This window comes from Triturus cristatus, chromosome 12 (assembly GCF_964204655.1).
Source record: "Triturus cristatus chromosome 12, aTriCri1.1, whole genome shotgun sequence".
NCBI lineage: Eukaryota > Metazoa > Chordata > Amphibia > Caudata > Salamandridae > Triturus > Triturus cristatus.
The window spans coordinates 623,588,010-623,604,725 of NC_140595.1; positions in this window are offsets into that span (position 1 = coordinate 623,588,010).

A 16,716-nucleotide genomic window follows, 5' to 3' on the forward strand; every position below is an offset into this window, starting at 1 on the left:
TATAAGATGTTTCAGACAGGCCACAAGTTATAACTGTAAGTTACAACTAGAACTGTAGAATTTCAGAATTGTGTAGGTTAATTTGTTTTTTTTAATAGAAAAAATAAAAGTTGTTCTAACTGCAACTAAGCTTAAACCTTTGTTTTCTTTTCATTGAATTCCTTTGTTTTTATGTTCTAAAAATGGTTTTGCAACCTAACACACAGTAAATGCATCCTTGTTTTTCAGAAAAGCCATACAGATTATATAGAAATGTACCTGTTTTATACAGATATATATATATATATATATATATATATACACGCACACGTGTCTGAGGTATCATTTTCCATTTCTCTGTTATTTGTTTGAGGAATAAGAAAAGATGTATTGCTTTCCAACAGTGAGCACAATCTCTATGGTTGTTGCTGGTATTTAGTAGTATTGCGCTGTTTATAGGCCATTTTGTGTTACTTTCTAACAGTCAACGTAGTCTTTATGTTGTTGGCTGTTATTTAGTAGTATTGGGCGCTGTTTATAACACACTTGGTGCTATTACCCAATGACTTAATGCTTTACTACTTTTTGTTTTTGGTTACAAAGTATGTTTACTTTATGAAAAAGGCTATATTATATGATGATCATTTTGATATAATTTATTTGTGTTTGTGTGTGTGTGTGTGTGTGTATGTGTATTCACTGAAAAAACCATAGGTTTCAGGGACGTTATAGTTAGGTGGACATTTGACTCATATAAAAGCAGAGAAATTCGCACGTTATAGTTAGTTGAGCTATCTATAACTCGCGTGCCCACAATGCACTGGTGATGACGTCACATATTACATCACTCATGACATGGTCAGTGACATCACTGATGACATCTCAAATGACATCACTCATGACATCATCCAGTGAATGTGTGTTTCTGTAAAGCTAAATATTTTGAGTTGGTGTGTGTATGGGTGTGGTGAGTGAATGAATGTCTCAGCGGTATATATGTGAGTAACTACATATGTTTTAGGGCAATATATGTGAGTGTTGGAGTATATAAATGACTATACGTGAGAGTAAGTTATTTGAAGAGTGGGTGTATAAATGATTGTCTGTATAAATGATTGTCTGCTTGTATCAGTGATTGTATAAGGCAGTAAGTATGTGTTAGTATCTGCATAAATAAGTGATGTGGTGTGTGTATAAATAACGGAGTTGGTGTGTATAACTGTTTACATGAGTAAATGGGTATGTGATAGATTCTTTGCATGACTGACTAGGTGTGTGAGTAACTATGGATGAGTGACGGAGTGTGACTGTATAGATGTATGAGTGCATATTATAGTACTGTATTGATGAATAACTGCATGTATAAGTGACTGGATGTGTGTGTAGACCTAGGAAATAGTGGGTGGTGTGTAGAATCTGGAATTGTTGTGTGTATGGTTTCAAAAATAGTAGTTTGTATTTTAGAGTGCGTGTATCAAAGTTCATATTGGGGCATCAGTATGTGCATCAGATTATCACGTGGATGATGTCATCAGTGATGTCATTTGAGATGTCATCAGTGATGTCACTGACCATATCATGAGTGATGTAATATGTGACGTCATCACCAAAGCATTGCCGGCGCGCGAGTTATAGTTAGCTCAACTAACTATAACGGGCAAATTTCTCTGGTTTTATGAGTCAAATGTCCAACTAACTATTACGTCCCTGAAACCTATGGTTTTTTCAGTGAATTTCAAAGGTTTTTTTAAATGCTAATTCCTAACTATAACGTCTGTAAAACCTATGGTTTTTTCAGTGAATTTCGAAGGATTTTTAAATGTTAATTTCATATTTTAATATTTATAAAACCGATATTTTTTCTATTTTTGTTGTTGTAATATTTTGGAACTCCATTATCCTTTTTTTTAGGGGGTGGGTTTGGGGGGAGGGTTGTTGAAAAATTATGTAATTTTTTTGATATCTTCAAAAAAAAGTTGTATATCTTTTTTATTTTTTATTTCTTAATTTTTTATTTTTTTTTAGAAAGCTGGACTCCAGTACCGGTAGTGTACCAAGCTCCATCAGTACGTGAATCCTATCCACCATATTGCTAAACTCGTAAAGGATGCGCATTTCGTATCCAACGGCTTCGTAGCACCGCGTCCCGCCTAACATCATATACGTATAAGGTCGTACCAGCTGCTAGTTTGGTATGCGATGGGTGCGCGGTACCAAGCCACGTGTTACGTCATATACGTATGGGGTCGCGCCGGGTGCGCGTTCCGTATGCGACGAGTGTACACTGCCAGGCCCTGTGTTACGTCATAGACGTATGGTATCGCGCCGGGTACGCCATTCCCTCGTTTTTTTTAATGTCTCAAAACTATATCTAAATAAGTTTAAAGTGTATATGAGAGCAAGCGATAATCTAAAATATTTTAAACATTTAGATATTTCTAACTGTAATAAACTTATATTATGGTAAATATATTTTCTCAAACTCACGTCAAGTGCGGCCTCCTTGCATGCTCGGTGCGCGATTGCCATGTGACCTTAAAAAAACAAACAAAAAAAAACATTTGATTGGTTCATAACATTTCCCATTGTAACAGTTAGAGGTCCCCACCCATTTTAGTCATTCTCTCTACAGGGTTTGATGAGAGACACCTCTTCTGCTTAGAGAGCTTTCTTAAAAAGTTTTTTGCTGTGTACACATATCTTATAGTACACAGAACATGCAACGATCATCTTGATCAATATTCATGCTCTGTACAGTAGCCTTCCACGTGTAATGGCCATGCATCTGAAACGTTACATCAAAAAACAAATGTGTGTTACACGATGCCCCAGGTGTGTGTGCGCATTATTGTGCGGCCTGGGTATTGGTGGCTCGAAGGGGTATCATCAGCCACAGGCTGAGTGCACATCCTAGATCACATGTGACAAACAGTAAAGAGTAATGTGTAGATTTGTGTTGCAGTATGCTCTGTTGTCAGGCTTTACCAGTATAGTAGTGTGTCATATGTGAGACTTTCAGATTCACGTTTGACATGCATTGCTTGACTGTAATGAGCGATATCACTGTGTATGACGTAGCCTCATTGCTGATCCTCCATCCATCCGAACACATTCACATGTGTGCGCTTCGCGATAGCAAGACTTTCAATAATACCGCACACCATTGACATGCGTGCCTGCGCATATCCACAAGCTTGACAACGACATGTGATGTTGTCCATTCAATGTTTTCGGACAGCATCTCCTTAGCGATCGTTGTCGCCCTCCCGGTGCATGCTACATTAATGTAAATTGCGGATTGTGCGACGTCAAAACTGCAACAGGGACACACACATAAGTACACTTCCTGCCCAGACAGGAACTGAACAACGCCCAGTTCCCCGGAATAATTCTTCACACCCCTACGCTGGCCTGGCGTACGCAAGCCCAACCCACTTTGCATACGTATAAATAGGATAACGACGACACCACATGTCCCAGTTCGTCCACAGTTGTTTCAGGTGATATGGCTGCATCCACCTCGCATATCACAATGCGCAATAAAAAAAAGGGATCCATGAGGTGTACACCATCCTGGCAATCAAAACTAGATCTGAATTGTGAACCCTGCTGGCCGTCGTGTTTGAACACACACCAATGACAGCAGGTGGGCAGTGGGGCCTGGGTGTAAAGGGGCTGCAATTCAGCGCGGTGCGGCGGGAGGGGTGGGGTGCATCAGCCTGGGTGCGCAGGTGCAAACAAGCGATGTTGCCGTGCGTAATGATGTAATCTCTGACCTCATTCAGTCACATCTGTCTCATTTTAAGGACCTGCTGGACTGTACAGTAGGCCTGAGCCAGCGGGCAGTGCTGCCCTACAGACACGTGGCGTTGGCTTTTGGGGCACTGTAGTGAGCTGATTACTAAGTGTACATGCACACAGGCATCCGCCACTGCATTGCACGCGCACATTATGCTTCTAGCATGCGCTCTGTTCCTTTGTATGTGAACGTTGGCATAACATATTATTATTTAACCTTGTGTATTCTCATGCACTCCAACTCCTCTTTGAACCACGATTACCACTAACAGTTGGTAGATCGTACTTAAAGAAGGAAGGATGCACTCAACTGGTGTTCTCTATTAAGCTTGAAATAAACCTTCCTTTACCTCAAGACGTTTTCAGCATTATATTATTCATCCCTTTTCAGACACTGCGTTAGTGGCACCATTATCGGCGGAGCAGATCCTCAGCCCGTGATGAGGTCCTGGGCATTCTGCCGCCTTCCATCGTGGTATCAAGACACCGTCCCCGACCGGAGACCTGCTGTGCCACCCTGAGAGCGGAACCCGGATTTGGAGCTCACACCGGCATGTCCGGACACACCGGTTGTGGCAGGTGAGCAGTGAAGCCTCGGTGTGCAGGAGCTGCAATTGAGCACAGTGCGGGTGCAGGGGCTGGGGTGCAGCAGCCTGGGTGCACAGGTGCAGGCAAGCAATGTTGCCATAGATGATGATGTAATCTCTGGCCTCATTCATATCTCTGTTTCATTTTAAAGACTTGCTGGACCGCATTCTTTCTCGCGGACCCCAGCGTCCCAGACACACGGGTGACGGGAGGTGAACTGTGAGGGCTGGGTGCAGTAGGCCTACGCTCTGTCTCCTCCTCCCTCTGTTCTTTTGACTCTCCCTCCCCTTCTCCCTTCCACCCACTCGCTCTCTGTCCTATTCTCACTTTCTTCATTTCATTCTGACTACCTTTCTTTTTCTCTTGGACATGGCAGTCATACTTATGTTTCTTTTTTGTCTTGCAGGTTTTGTACGCTGCTTCTGGAGGAGTCCCACCCACTTATTTCTTGTTTTACTGTTGTCTGTTAGAATAAAGTTGCGTTTCCATTTATTTGTGTTTATCATACAGTGGCATAGTGAGTACAGTTTTGTGGAGGGGCATAGAATACAATGGAGAAGAGTGTCATAGAGTGGAGTGTTGTGCAGTGGAGTCTTGTAAAGTGGAGTTTTGTAGACTGTGGTAGAGTCTCGTAGAGTGACATACAGTAGAGTAGTGCGTCATGGTGTAGAGTATTGTAGAGTGGAGGAGGAAAGAGTGACGTACAGTGGAGTAGGGTATAGTGGAGTAGAGTATCATAGAGTGGTGTAGACTGTAGTAGAGTTGTTGTACAGTGCCTTATAGTGGAGGGGAGTGGAGTGGAGTGCAGTGTCAGAGTGGTATGTCTTAGAGTGAAGGGACCGTAAAGTGGAGTTGCGTAAAGTGGAGTGACATCTCACAGTGGAGTGATGTAGAAAGCTGGCTCTGTATATACTATACCAAAATGAGTTGTAGTGTACACAGAGTCCAGAGGAACCCCAAAGGTAGGCAGAGGTAAAAGTAGATAGCACCTTACTCTCTATTTGTGGTAGTGTGGGCGAGCAGTAAGGCTTTATCAGACGGTAGTGTTAAGCATTTGTTGTACCCACTCAATCAGCAAATGATGTCACACACTCAAAGACAGAACTCAGACCAATTGTGTTTGTATACAAATATTGAGTTATTTTATTTCTAGAACCAAGCCAAGCATGGCACAGGTTAGTGAAATAAATGCTTTGCAAAATATTATGCAGTGTTTGCAAGTGAATGCACGAGCTCATGCAGTTGTTTGAAATACAGGTAAGTCAAGGTATTGAAATGACTGTACAGATTACTTTTTAGTTACTTTTTCTACTCAATGTGTTATGTCTAGATATCACACTGGGACTTTTCCTGGGGAAAAGGTAAGTAAAATCCATTTTGCACAATTGTAATTTTTCATTCAGATTTCCATACAAGTCAACTCCTCACTTAGAACATTTTTCAGAGAAAAACAGTCAATGCAGGGATGTGGAATCCCTATAGCCCAACGCCCAGGGCATATTGCTTGGGGTCAAGGGCAACAGGTTTTCATGTGTATTTTGTCCTTGGGACAAGTAGACCCAACCCCCTGCAGCACAAACTCTTTGGCTGCCAGTTTGCAGTTGTGGAATCCCTATAGCCCAACGCCCAGGGCATATTGTTTGGGGTCAAGGGCAACAAGTTTTCATGTGTATTTTGTCCTTGGGACAAGTAGACCCAACCCCCTACAGTATAAACCCTTTTCCTGCCAGTTTGCAGTACACCATTATGGATCAGGGAAGGGCACTGTCTGCAGTTAATGTAATATTTTTGCCCATATGTTAATGCTGTCCAAACTTGCATTTATGGTTCAATAATTGAAAGCATTTATTATTAGGGTGAGAGCTCTAAGTAAATGTTGTAAGCTCCAACTGCACTACTGGCATTGGTTCCAGTATAAAAATGTGTACACACGTTTTTAAAGTTTAGCAATATAAGGCTATTTGCAATGCTCCCAGAATGCTCTCTGATTTGATGCAAATATTTCCAGAAGCTTGAAAGCAAAATTGAGGATTTTTTGCTTTCAAAATAAAAAGTTCATTAAAAAACATGAAATCAGGAAAAAAACATTTTGGTAATTTCAGGTACCATTTCTATGCAGCATCATTAAGTAACGTGTTGATGCATGCTAGTATTTCTAAAAGATATTCATAATGGAAAATCAGTGCAACCAGTTTTAATAAGATTAGGGGAAACAAACATAAACAAGCATTGGTAAAGCCATTAGGTCTGAAATTGGCAGCCAGCTTTTTAGTTTTGTCAATGTGTGACTTGATTTGGCATTGTTTTTTTAAAACCTTATTGGTGTGGGAGCTGCTGGGTCCTCACCATTACAACAAGCATTGGCAAAAGAAAAAATTGTTTTTTGGTCTCAAAAAGTACACACTGCCACAGTAGGTACTGGTACTGAACAAAACTACTTTGTGTGCAGATATGCTCCTTGTGAAAGAGCAGGATGCTGTCACTCACAGTGAAGCCAGCGGATACAGAGAGAGAGACAGAATTTTAATAAACACAAAAGGTCACAGTCCACGCCAGACCAAATTAGGGGCACAATTATTAAAGAAAGTCTCAAAAGGGCACCCATGGTATATGTCCTTGCATTAAGTGAAGCTATACGGCTTTTGTGAATGCCCAAGAATTAACAGAAGTAGGAAAAGAAATAGTACTCCTAGAACATATTTATGAACTGCATTTTAGCATGAGCAAATTTGCATGTGTAGATTTGCTCATGCGAAAATCTGAGAATCTGAGTGTTTGCAAGTTCACTTTCCCTCCAACCACTTTTTTCCCAACTCTGAAAGAGGTTTACGTCTGCCATTGTCAGGAGTACATTTTCAACATTTCTCAGTGTGGGAAAAGATTGGAGAAGAGTTGTTGGAAACCCCTTAAAACATGCATGTTAGTAGGTTTGCACAGACTCCCAAGGGCATTCTAACCCTGGAACTATTCCTTAACACTACCTTCAGCCCCAGTATGTAGATTTGCAGAAATGTGGCAACATAAGGGGATTGCAAGTGTTCAAACACTACTATGGTATGAGCCTTCGCATAATCAGAGAGGCTCTATCAGAGCTCTTATATAATGAGATTGTTGCCATAATTTGTCGCTGTACTACTAGGCACCAAGGGGCAGCGGCGTCACTATAGGGGTGCGGGGGGTGACACCAACAGGGCCGGTGTGCGCAGAGCAACCTAACCTTTCAGGAGGAGGAGGTGCCTGTGCGCAGCGCGCACTGTCTCCTCTCCTTTCTTTTATTTGCTTCCCTGTGAAATGGATCCAAAAAAGAAAATCACTTTTGCCGGAAATCAATGTCGTATTTTTCTGACATTTAATTCCAAAGTGCAGCATCTGGAATAAAAGTTTAAAAATATGAAAAATAAATAACTAACTAAAGTAAGACAGAGTGGTAGCAAACTGGCCAGATTGATTTTATTCACACCCAAACACATTAGCGCCACTTTTACAGAGTTTGCCAGTGAAGCGCTATTTTTGTTGTCTTGGCTTTGTTTTCCCTGGGCTTGGAACTAGTGCACCAATCCTGGAGGTACTGCAATGTGAGGATTGAAAAACAAAATTTGTGCTGCTGCTCTGTATCTAGGGATGTTGTCTTTTTTTACCATACTGCTTACGTTTTGTAAGGATATAAGCAATGGCCATTGAAATGGGTCCATTTAGGGCCCTGTTATCATGTCCTTAACTTTTCAGGCAAAAGCACTCACTGATTTCTGAACAGTGAGTGTAAAAGCGTTAAGGTAACCATGTTGTTCCTGCTTACATTTCACATGGTTTGCAAAATTTTGCATTCCCTATGATTGTTTGCTTTTTCCAGGATGCTGTCACTTTTTTTTGTAGGCCACATATTGCTCTTGCCCAGTGCGTAATTTAAATTGAGCTGCATCCAGGTGTTTATAGCCGGCCACAATTGGGTTGTAGTTGAAGGCAGTCTGAGTTGAGTGGGGCAGTATGGTGTTCAGTGGGGGAGAGGATGTGGCACTATGGCCAGAGCTGCTGAATTTGGAACTGGGGAACCAGGTTCAGCCATAATAACCAGTTCGCCAGACCACTCTCCTGAGAGAGCACTATCTCATGCTAGACCTTAGAAGGCTTCGCAAGACATTAGAAGCCCGGTGTCGTAGCACCAGCAGGTGGACCCTAGCATGACAAGTGTAGGTTAACCTTCAAGGCTTATCCACCACTATTCATACTGAAGTTCACCTCCAGTCTTGCGGGCAGGCCTATGAAGCAGTACACCCTAGAACAACAGTGACCCTGTCACTGAGATCACAGGGCCCTTGAGAAGGGCCAGCTCTAGGGCGGTGCAACCAGTGTGACCGCACCAGGTGCTGACTTTAGGTGGAGGCATCATTATTGCAAGTATATTATAGTTTTAAAAGCACTTGCTGCCTCCTTCCTGGCCTCCAGTAAATTTCGGTAACAATAAAAATGTCACGATGACTGATGATTAATGTTCTTCCTAGAGAGAGATCGTAATTATGTCTAATGGAAGATTTGACTCATGGAAAGGTAGCTCAGAGGGTTAATGTACCTACTGCAAAGAACATGTACCATGCAGATCACAAAGTGCACATAATGTAAATTAGGCCAGTGGGCTACTGCTTTTGTCAGAGAGATCCTTTTGTTACTTGCAGTTTATAAGTTAAATTCCTAACATAGAACAGTGACCTATTAACTGTCATCTACTCCGCAGCAACACAAGTCACATTTTTTATTAACTTTTGATACATTTGAGCTACAAACAATTTATTAGTTTAAATGGTCAGATCATGCTGCAGATCTTGCATTATGAGTCAAATATGGCAGAGCCATTATTATTTAGAAAACATTTGCAAACTAGCATTTTTAGCCATTCGTGTTTGAACTGCTGTTTTGGAAAAGGGAGAAGTGCTGATGACAGAAACTCCATGGCACGGAGACAATGGGGACATTCTGTGATTAGAAGCATATCCCACTTTGTGAATACATTTTACTGTCAATAACTCATTATAACCTTAAATAATCATGTGTATCTATTGGTTGATAAAACTGGGCAGTGAAACCAAACAAATACAAAAAATTGGGATGTTTGCGCATTCTGGCCACGCCTCTGGCTCTGCCCACTGATCCAATCCTTGGGTTATTCCCGCCCTCTGATTGTCCGCCCACAGTTCCCCTACTTTTTTTCCCCCACTTCGACCACTGATATATCGTGTTTCTGGATAGTGGGAACACCACACCAGTAAAAGGTACCATACCTATGATATTATAAATTCCAATAAACTGTTGACTAGCAGGTAGCCCACTGTACAACCTGATTAATGAGTCATTATCACACTGTTTTTAACAGGCACATTTTGTAAATATAGGACCTACATTTACAAACGTTACTAAGGATTCTGTATGGTCCCGTTATTTGCCAACTGTGTCCACTGGCGGGCTCGGAGCGGAGGAGGTCCATGCGGTAAGTCGTGAGGGGGTGACACCATGAGTTACCCGCACCGGGTGACACCAACCCTAGTGACGCCACTGCCAAGGGGGCAAGTGGATTTTGTTACAGGACAATTAGATTTATGAAGCAACCTGCCTCATGGACAAGTAGATATTTTATTAAATTCCACACCCCTGCAATGGATTCCTATGGAGAGAAATGAAGTTATCGATTACCAGGTAAGTACTCGGTCTTTGGGGTTGACTTTCTGAGGTTAGAACAAGGGTTCCCCAGGGTTGAGGATGCACTCTTGTTAAACCCTCAGCGGCATTAGTGCGGCCGGGTGCAGAGTGCTGAGGTCCAATGTTATCCAATGGGGGACAGGGGGCCTCCGGTTGGTGGCTGCTTACGAGCAGGCCACGGGGTTGTGGGAATAAAGCTCTTGGTGTTAGGCTCAGGGCAAAAGGGGATCCTGTTTAGCACACAAAGTGCACCCGCAGTGGCGTTGGGTCAGCTTTTTTTTGGCAGAGTTTTATATAGCGCAAAGTTGACCCGAATCCAGTCAGGTATCAGAGCGCTTTACATAGCACCAGTTACGTTACATGAGGACACACATTCATTCTTCAATGGGATTCTCCGGTTTTAACAAAGACTTCAGGCTCGGGGACGAAGATCTTCTGGAGGTGACCCCTGGTTGGAGAGGTAAGTTGGGATGCCTGGGGATGCTGGGACACAGTCGGTTGGGCCACCCAAGGCAATGGGATTTCGGGTGCAGGGGTGTCTTTAGGCATTCGGTTTCTCTTACCAGCTCCGGTCGCGGTTGAGGGGATCCTCCAGAAACAGGCTGCAGGCTTCGCAGGGGGATTCGAGGCAGGTCAGAGATCATCAGATCTCAGGTCAGGATCGCCGGGGAGACCTCCTCGTGGTGTTGGGCCACTCGACCCGTGGGCAACGGGTGCAGAGTGGTGCAGACTCACAGATTTGGCCGGAGCCAGATTCTGTGGGTGAACAAATCCGGTGTTCACAGGAGATTTCTTTTCTTTGGAAGGCAGGGCAGGTCCTTGGGGTTCTTGAGGTTGCTGGCTGCAGGACACACCGGAGTTTCGCTTCTGCCGGTTCGAGGTGGGGACAGGCAAGTAGGGCTGGGGCCAAGTCAGTGGGCGTCCTCCTGTTCTTAGCTTCAGCACAGCTGTTTGGTCCTTCTTCTTTTCTCCTTGGTCGTTTCTTGTCTGAGGAGGCAAGGTTCAGGGGTACCCCTAAATACTAGATTTAGGGGCATTACAGGTGAGTTAAAGGATGGGGCCAATGTGTCCCTTCCACCCTCTAGTGGGAGGGGGGGCATATGCCTCACTCTGGTTGTCTGGATCCCCCCATCTGCAAGATGGCGGGGATTGAGAGTTGTGCTTCACCTCGCCTCTCCCACCCGAGGGGTGGGGTTGGCAAAGGTGGGCACACCTCGCATTCTCACTTGGTTTTCCCACCGGTTCTTCCGCCCAAAGTGGGGGTCAGATCTGGTGGGGACCAGTTGCTGGAAACGGCAAAAGGCCTGGGGAAGCTCACAAAGGCGACAAGCCTTTGAAGCTCCCCTTCGTGGACCCTGCCCATCCTGGGGGAGGAGGCTTGGCACCTTGTCCCAGGATGTGTATTGTTTCAGACCCCCGAGAGCAGCAGGCTCTCGACCCAGGGGTCCAGAATCATGTCTGGTGGTGGCAGCTGGGGAGCAGCCACTCAGCTTGGACACTAGTGTTAGGTCATTTTTCAGGGGCATCTCCAAGATGCCCTCTGTGTGCATTTTTCATTAAATCCCATACTGGCATCACTGTGGGTTTAATATGCTGAGAAGTTTGATACCAAACTTCCCAGTTTTCAGTAAAGCCATTATGGTACTGTGGAGTTCGTAATGACAAACTCCCAGCACCATATACTCTTAATGGCATTACTACACTTACAATGTCAAGAATTGACTTACACACTGTAGGGGTACATGGCTCATGCACCTATACCCTCACCACTGGTATAGTGCACCCAGCCAGAGGGGTGGCTGATCTATGCCAGGGCAGTGGGTTGTAGGCATGGCACACAGGGATGTGTGCCATGTCGACTCTTCACTTTGTTCTGCATTAAAACATGCAGCCTGCGAAGGTAATGTGTGTGTATAAATGTTCAGGGCCTCTAAGGGTGGCACAATAAGTGCTGCAGCCCTTAGAGGCCTTCTCTGGTCACAGTGCCCTGGGTACCTGTGGTACCATTTACCAGGGGCTGACCTGTGGCCAGGCAGTGCCAATTGGGTTTTGTTTTCAATGCAGTTTTAGGGAAAGAACATAGGCCCTGGGTATCTGTGTGGCAGGAGCCCAGGGTACACTCAAAGTACATCCGTAGTTCAGCAAAATGTGGGGGCAGCCATGCAAAAAGAGGGCACTTTCTTACAAGTGGCTTGTCGTAAACTGGAGTGGCATGCAGTGTCCTACAGTGGAATAGACTATCTTACAGTGGCATGATCTGTCCTACAGTGGAGCGGTGCGTCATACCCTCGAGTAGGGAGGAGAGTCTTAGAGTGGATGAAGTGTCATCGAGTGGAGTCTTGTCGAGTACCCTGTGGTCGAGTGGAGTGTGGTTGAGTGTAAAAACCGGTCCTAGGATGCTTGTTTCCAGTCCAGGGAGGACCTTCCTGGCAGTTCGGGCTGAACTGTTCACATTGGGCCCAGGGTCAAGACTGATTTGCATGTGGCTGGGTCCAAACTAGAATGGCATGGTGAGCAAAACAACGATGGATTTAGGCCCAGATCTCTGTACTGGGGTGAATGTAAGACATTGTTCTGCATTCTGTTCATCAATTGTTCTTTTTGCGAGTGTAATGTCGTACAGTGGCATAGAGTAAGTAGATTGGCAATGGCTTAGAGCACATTGGAAGACAGTGAGGTTGAATGGAGTGTTGTACAGTGGAGTCTCATACATTAGAGTGCTGTGCAGTGGAGTTTTGTAGCCTGTGGTAGTGTCATACAGTGGAATAGAGTGTCATAGAGTGGAGTACAGTATCATAGTGTGGAGGAGTGTAGAGTGTTGTACAGTGGAGTAGAGCTGCATAAAGTCTAGTAGAGTACCGTTCCGTAAAGTAGAGTGCAGTAGAATATCTTCTAGTTAAGGGGAATGAAGTGGTGTGGAGTGCCGTGTCATACAGTGACTTGTCATAGAGTGTCTTAAAGTAGAGGGTCATAAACTCGTGTGGAGTAGCATCTCGTGGAGGGGAGTGGCATATGGTAAACTAGAGTGGTGTGTAGTGTCGTAGAATAGAGTATCGTACAGTGGAGTTGAATCTTTTACAGTGGTGTGCCGTGTAGTGTCACAGAGTGGAATAGAGTGTCATCAAGTGGCGTCTCGTACAGTGGAATGTCGTTAAGTGGAGTGTTCCCTGAGTGGAGCCTCGTGTAGACCACTGTTGTTGAGTGGAATGTCGTTGAGTGGATTGTCATAGACTCGAGTGTTGCAAAACGAGTGTCGTACAGTGTAAGCTTGTAGAGTGCTGTTTCATAGACTGTGGTAGAGTAGAGGTTTCTACAGTGGCATGCAATGGAGTAGCATGTAGAGTGTCTTGCAGTGGAGTAGTGTGTATTGTAGAGAGTAATAGAGTATCGTACAGTGGCGTAGAGTTGTGTACAGTTTATTAGAGTGGAAGGGCATTGAGTGAACTGGTGTGGAGTGCAGTGTTTATAGAGTGGCATGTTTTGGAGTGTTTCTTACAGTGGAGATGTGTACAGTGGAGTAACGTCTCATAGAATGGAGTTGGGTGTCAGAGTGGAGTGGTGTACACATTGTGTATTGGAGTGAAGTGTCATAGAGTGGAACGAGGTGTACAGTTGAGTAGAGTAGCCTGTCCCGTTTCATACACTGTAGTAGAGTAGCATGGAGGGGCGTAGTGTAATACAATGTTGTACAGTGCAGTGGCGTATCATATAGTGGAGTGGTGTGTCAGAGTGGTGTGTTTTAGAGTGGAATAGAGTGAAGTAGTGTCGTACGGTGCCATAGTGTGTAGTACAGCCTCGAAGAGTGTCATACAGTGTACTAAAGTATCATACAGTGACATAGAGTGTAGCAGAGTGTAGCAGAGTGTGGTAGAGGGGCTTACAGTGGAGCAGAGTGTTATAGATTGGATGAGCGTAGAGTGGAATAGAGTATTGTTAAGCGACGTGTCCTAGAGTAGATTGGAGTGGCTTAGAGCGGACTGACGTGTCATAGATGGCGTGGCATATAGAGTTTGGTTGCCATGTCATAAAGTGACATGTCGTGGAGGGGCGTAAGGTGGAATGGCTTCTTGCAGTGTGGAGTGGCATGTCGTATCATAGAGTGGTGTGTCGTACAGTGGAGTAGAGTGTTGTACATTGGTATAAAGTAGAATCGATTGTCGTAGAGTGCCATAGAGTGTAGTACAGTTTTGTAGAGTGATGAAGTGTCATAGAGTTCAGTCGCGTATTGTACAGTGGCATGTCCTAGAGTGGAGTGGCGTGTCCTAGAGTGGAGTGGCATATCCTAGAGTGGCGTGGCTTGTCCTGGAGTAGTGTTGAGTTTGACATGGGACCCTGAATTATCACTCGGGGGGACTGTTGCTATGGAATATAGAAAGAAACATAAGGAGATGGACAATTTGTTCCGACATAATACCTTGCTCTGTGTAGCATCACTGCCCAAGATTGCTCGGTTATTGGTAAGCTCGCCAGAAAGCATGTAAGGAGCAATAGTGTGGTTCCATTTCTGTAATTGTTCACTCTCTTAAAATACAATAGAAAGAACTTCTAAATATATAGAGTAGAGTTGAGTGCCGTAGAGTGTATCTGCATACAGTGGAGTTTCATGCCATAGAGTGGAGTGTTGTGGGGTAGAGTGGAGTGTGTACAGATGGCGATGATGAGATATAATTTTCAATTTACCTGTAATGTCTTTAAAGACGAAATACAGCGGTATTGCTTTACAACCGGTATAGGCTCAATGGTTGCTGCTGTTCTTTAGTAGTATTGGTGTGTGTTTATAGCAAGATGGTTTGTGTTTGGCTTGTAGGGCACAGTTTCATGCTTTGGGCCGGAGCGCATGCTAAGAAATCAGATTGAGAACCTGATTTAAGTTTGAAAGGGGTATAAAAAAACATGGATTGGTGAAAGAGGCTGGAGATAGAATTAGTTACTCCCTCCACTTTGTTAATCCACAGTGGTGGTAATGATATAGGCTACAAACTGTAGTTAGACTGGAAATTTATATAAAGTAGACAATTTCCAACTTATTGTGTGAGTTTCTGAACACACATTTTGTCTTCTCCAACATTTATCAGAGGCAAAAGTGGAAGTAGTCTACTCGAAATGCTGATAAGTTTGAAAAGACTTCACAGCATGTCAACAAGGCAGTCTCTGCATTCCTTCAAGATTGTGAAATGTATTCCATGTTTCACTTAAATATCAAATATTTCAGTGCAGCAGTGTATCATCCTGATGGTGACTATCCTTTCCTCACAAACTTGAAAAGATAGCATCAGAAACATATTTAAACATGTTTAGTTGGTGAAAAAAAACAAAGGCTCTTCAAGAGTCGCCTTATGTTGTGGTAAATACAATTTTGTGATATAATAGGTTTTTTTGTATTTGATTAAGTACCGTGGTACTGCCTAGATACTTTTGTGGTAGCAACGGTGTACTCCGTAAGCCTTTTAAAGAATATGTAAATCAAAAAAACGACTTTTCACTACCTATATAGAGTTTGATACACTGCTTCATTCTTTTCTCTATTTGCATTCAACTGTAAAAACCTATATTGTAAACAGAAACACAAAAATAGACAAAGCATGCTGCAAACAATATGGCTACCTTTTATTTTGAAAAGGCTTTCATTAACCAATCATATTGTGTTTTGCCATCACCAGGTACCATGGTATACTGCGGCCCAATAAATCACTAAGATGTTATGCCTTATAACTAAAAACCTACTGAACTAATGTACATTTACTATCAAAAGGGTCCTTTACACACCATAATCCATATTCTTGCCAAATCTCATCAAAATACATTCAGCCATTTTGTCACTACATCTGTTTAAAAAGTCTATGGGAAATGCATTGGGGGAAAAAACATGTTTTGAGACCACCCCTCCTTTTTTCTTTTGCTTCCCCTTAATGAATCACCCTGAAAATTTGCATCATCAGCCAATATAGAAAAAAGGAATAGCCCTGCTAAGACTTCTGCAGATTCGTCAAACTGTGGCAAAGTTATTACCAATCAAAAATCTGAGGAATTCTTATCTATTGGAATCCTGACTATAACTACAGAGTGGTTGTGGCTACTTTATATAAAATATATATATATATATATATAATCTCTTACTTTTAAATATATTAAGTAAAGGTATTCCTGGTGCAATAATGCCCAATGTACTTACAGCTATGTAATGACGGTGGATGTAAAAACATGTGAAGTAATACCTGACATGCGCCTACTTCGATGGACGGTTCTACTGACTTCTCAAGAGGGCCACTGGAAGTGTCTTGAACAAAGAAGAGGCTGCTCAGAACCAGCAGAGGCTGCAGGGAGCTGTGATCACGCTGACAGAACACGGGGTGCAACCGGCACTCAGAGGCTGCTTTCGAGCTCCTGATGCCAAAATGTGTCTCACTTCTGAAGGCGGCATTGACACAAGTAACTGAGGGTGTTGCAGAATTCATTGCAATTCCACTCTTAGACTTGTCACCTAAACAGACCCCCCAGGACATTGTGGTCTGGTTATCTAACAAAATAATAGTGGCATAAAAGAGCAAAATGTGTGGAAACATTGGGTAGTAGGAATTGTGTTGATTCCCCACAGATTCTGGAACCTTCATCACAGAAATGTAAGACAAATGCATAAATGTAGCCAAGGTTTGAGGTTTGTAG